The sequence below is a fragment of the Anopheles coluzzii genome (genome assembly GCF_943734685.1).
Source record: "Anopheles coluzzii chromosome X unlocalized genomic scaffold, AcolN3 X_unloc_46, whole genome shotgun sequence".
NCBI classification, from domain to species: Eukaryota; Metazoa; Arthropoda; class Insecta; order Diptera; family Culicidae; genus Anopheles; species Anopheles coluzzii.
Genome location: NW_026054476.1, coordinates 17,501 through 22,500, shown reverse-complemented (window position 1 = coordinate 22,500; position 5,000 = coordinate 17,501).

The following is a 5,000-nucleotide window of genomic DNA, read 5'->3' as shown; positions in this document are numbered from 1 at the left end:
TTTTGGCTGGATCGCGAAAAAAACGCTAAGTCCCAAATCTTGAACTCGAGAGGAGAGCGCTGATGACAACCTTTTGGACTGGAGCTCCCTAGAATTCGGCTTTTTCCTACTTTAAAGGGATGCACTGTTGTATGTATTGTTTATTCACGATCTGGTCGTTGGATTGGATCGTGGAAAAAAAACGCTAAGTCCCAGATCCTGAACTCGACAGGAAAGCGCTGATGGCAAACATTCTGACTGGAAGTTCCTAGAAATCGGCTTTTTCCTTATTGGCATTATGTGGCACGTTTATTGTGGCTAGAACATTAATTATCCACCAAATGGCACCAACGCTTGGCGAAAGTCTCGAAACACTCCTATCCCGACGCACCAGCAACCGCAACACGATGCAAAATAAATTGCACGAGCTACTGATACTTGTACCATGCACGGTACACGGTACCAAAATATACCCCTGAAAGTGTGCAATTTGGTGCTATTCTAGGAAATTTGTTTGGGGAAGCCTAGCTACGCGTGTCGCACGTTGCATGGTCGTCGATCAGAGGCATGCAAAAGCACCTATCTAGGGGAATTACTTTACGTTCTAGTAGCAAGATCGATTTTCCGGTCTAGCACGGCAGTACGCCTGCATGCATACACTCCATGTACCAAAAATGTATCAACCTAGGCGTTGCTCAGTAGCTTTTGGCGGCACATGTAAAAAGTACTCGAGTTCAGATTCTTGGAACTTTGCGTATTGTTCAAAACTTATAACGAAAACTAAATTATAAATGGGTAAAAGGCTAGGCGTTTCTCAGTAGCTTTTGGCGCCACGTGGCAAAAGTATTCGAGTTCAGATTTCTGGGACTTAGCGTATTTTTCAAACCTGATAATGAAAATTGAAGTACAAATGGGGCATAAGCTAGGCGTTGCCCAGTAACTTTTTTCGCCACATGGAGGAAGTAGTCGAGCTCCAATTTCTGGGACGTAGCGTATTTTTCAATCATAATAAACCAAATCAAACATAAAAATCATGAAACTTACACCACGTCCCTAGGTTGTGCACAAAACGTAACGATAAAGTGCCGGCGAGGTTAGAGGTGCACCAAAATTGTGTACCGATTAGGAAAAGTACTCTATGTTGCTATGACTTGGGTAAAAAGTGTTGATTAACTGCTGGTTACGATAGACAGTTGCTTATCGTACACATCGCAAACGAACACCCCTTAGTGAGCAGTAGCAGAAGTCGATGGAACAAAGCGAATGCATTACAAACTGATCAAGTAAAATAAGGAACGCTACGTACTAGGACTTCTTTCCAAGAATGGTGTCCGCGACGGGAGGGCAAGCGTCCTTCCCAGGTTTCCCTAGTAAACCTTGTATGGTAAACATACCCAAGCGTGTCCGTAAGCACGCAACGATAGTCACGAACGAGCACATACCTAGGGAAAGTACTCTACGTACTAGGACTTCTGTCCAAGAATGGTGTCCGCGACGGTCGGGCACTGTGACGCAATTACCAAATCCTAGAATCGTACAAGCAGTGTGTACAAACATAAACATTAACGCGTTCGCTCGGGCTGCGCCGTCCGTGTTGAACACAAATGCGGGTGATTATATGAGTGGATGGACAAAAACATGCGTGGCGAAGACAATTTTCTGCACGATGTGCACATAGCTCATTTCGTCGTCCCGGGCGAATGGAAAAACACAAAAATCTCGAGTATCTTTCTAGGTTTCTGTTATAAAAGGGCAGGCCAAAAGGTGACCGGTTGAGATGAGCATTTTAAGCATGCAAGCACTTAATTGCAACTTTTCCTACAAAAACTAGGTACGTACACGTAGATTGTATCAACATGGACATCCATGATTGCGTACGCCCGGGCTGCGCCCTCCGTGTTGTACTTTCCCTGATTGGTACACAATTTTGGTGCAAGTGTACCAACATCGACATCTATGAACGCGTACGCTCGAGCTGCACCCTCCGTCTTGTACTTTCCCTGATCGGTACACAGTTTTGGTGCACGGCTATCCCGAAAGGCAACTTGTACCAACATCGACATCCATGAACGCGTACGTAGCGTACTTTCCCTGATCGGTACACAATGTTGGTGCACGGCATAGGAAATGGGCTTAAAATGGTCAAACTCAATCCATTTCCACTAAAGATAGTCAATAACAGCTGTGCCGATGAAGTAGGGCACGATGCAAGTCAATGTTATTTAATGAATTACATGTTCACCATACATTTCAGTACAAAATTGCTCGGTCAGACCTACAAAGTGCTATATCTCGAATACTAAACGTCGCAGATGGGTGTCGTAGAACAATTTTAAGTTCGTCTAACGATTCTACATCCGATTCTGGATAGTGGTTTTTCGACCACTTTTAAACATTTTGTGACACCCCGAACCTAGGGGCAGCTCCCTAGCTTTTTTCAAAAATGTGCACCGAACGGGCCAGAGAGCTCGAGTAGTCGAAAATTTTTTTTTTTGCTAAAACCCCTCAAAACGTGTCAGGAACGCACCCTAGATGATGAAAAGTGCAACCAGAATGTCAATCGACAACATGCCCGGGGGTACAAATTTGCTCTACGCGTCCCTAGGTAGGGTACTTTTTCATACAAACATCAAAGTGTACGGTGCACACAGTGCGCGGAACAAAAATTGCTCGGTCAGACCTAGGACGGGCCATATCTCGAATACTAAACGTCGCAGATGGGTGTCGTAGAACAATTTTAAGTTCGTCTAACGATTCTACATCCGATTCTGGATAGTGGTTTTTCGACCACTTTTCAACATTTTGTGACACCCCGAACCTAGGGGCAGCTCCCTAGCTTTTTTCAAAAATGTGCACCGAACGGGCCAGAGAGCTCGAGTAGTCGAAAATTTTTTTTTTGCTAAAACCCCTCAAAACGTGTCAGGAACGCACCCTAGATGATGAAAAGTGCAACCAGAACGTCAATCGACAACATGCCCGGGGGTACAAATTTGCTCTACGCGTCCCTAGGTAGGGTACTTTTTCATACAAACATCAAAGTGTACGGTGCACAAAGTGCGCGGAACAAAAATTGCTCGGTCAGACCTAGGACGGGCCATATCTCGAATACTAAACGTCGCAGATGGGTGTCGTAGAACAATTTTAAGTTCGTCTAACGATTCTACATCCGATTCTGGATAGTGGTTTTTCGACCACTTTTCAACATTTTGTGACACCCCGAACCTAGGGGCAGCTCCCTAGCTTTTTTCAAAAATGTGCACCGAACGGGCCAGAGAGCTCGAGTAGTCGAAAAATTTTTTTTTGCTAAAACCCCTAAAAACGTGTCAGGAACGCACCCTAGATGATGAAAAGTGCAACCAGAATGTCAATCGACAACATTCCCGGGGGTACAAATTTGCTCTACGCGTCCCTAGGTAGGGTACTTTTTCATACAAACATCAAAGTGTACGGTGCACACAGTGCGCGGAACAAAAATTGCTCGGTCAGACCTAGGACGGGCCATATCTCGAATACTAAACGTCGCAGATGGGTGTCGTAGAACAATTTTAAGTTCGTCTAACGATTCTACATCCGATTCTGGATAGTGGTTTTTCGACCACTTTTCAACATTTTGTGACACCCCGAACCTAGGGGCAGCTCCCTAGCTTTTTTCAAAAATGTGCACCGAACGGGCCAGAGAGCTCGAGTAGTCGAAAATTTTTTTTTTGCTAAAACCCCTCAAAACGTGTCAGGAACGCACCCTAGATGATGAAAAGTGCAACCAGAACGTCAATCGACAACATGCCCGGGGGTACAAATTTGCTCTACGCGTCCCTAGGTAGGGTACTTTTTCATACAAACATCAAAGTGTACGGTGCACAAAGTGCGCGGAACAAAAATTGCTCGGTCAGACCTAGGACGGGCCATATCTCGAATACTAAACGTCGCAGATGGGTGTCGTAGAACAATTTTAAGTTCGTCTAACGATTCTACATCCGATTCTGGATAGTGGTTTTTCGACCACTTTTCAACATTTTGTGACACCCCGAACCTAGGGGCAGCTCCCTAGCTTTTTTCAAAAATGTGCACCGAACGGGCCAGAGAGCTCGAGTAGTCGAAAAATTTTTTTTTGCTAAAACCCCTCAAAACGTGTCAGGAACGCACCCTAGATGATGAAAAGTGAAACCAGAACGTGAAACGACAACTTTGTTGGGGGTACCCTTTTTACTCTACGGGCCACTAGCTTAGGCGCGCCAACAGCGCTTTCCTCTCGGGTTCCCATTTTTTGCCCTCCTGGGATTATGATCATTTACTCATTGCCTACTATAGGGAAGGTACCTTGCTCCGAGGTCAAAAATGAAGATTTCACCAAATCGTAGTTTTAACCTCTATTTAGTCGTAGGAGCATGGTTTGCAGTGTCCGTGGGTCATATAAGCCCCCGTTTGGGTCATACGTCCCCTCCCCGATGAAAATCGTCATATGACTATAGGCCGAACTTATGAAGCAAAAGTGGTGTCTGGTGGGTTCTGCCGATGATCTTAACCTATGATTTTGAGTTTCCACTCTTTCAAAACGTTTCCTGGAGCAGTACATCACGGGTCTACGGACCCAAAGACTTCGTTGCGATGGTTTCAAGCATAAAAGTTGTAACAGTTAAGGGTTTTTAATACGCGTATATTAAATCATTGCTTGAAACTAAGCTTCGTTGTCTTTAAACTCTGCAAGACCAATCGAACTTCTTAGGGAAACTCGAAGCATTCACGCTAAGCTGGTGGTGCAGGGCACATAGCGTGATGAAACCGGGTTTCCCTAACCAATGTGGCATATTTTTTCCCTGAGAGTGAAGCTCAGACCCACGTAGGGGAGAGCGAAGTGGAACTTTAATGTTCAATGCAGCAAATGTTCGCCATGCGGATAAACAAGTTGGAATAGTTCAATGTAGTGTAATGCAAACACGAATCGCAAATAACGATACGGGACCCAGAAGCAATTCTGCGGATCCCTCGGGGAGTGGTGAGTTGATATAAATTAGAGGTGAAAG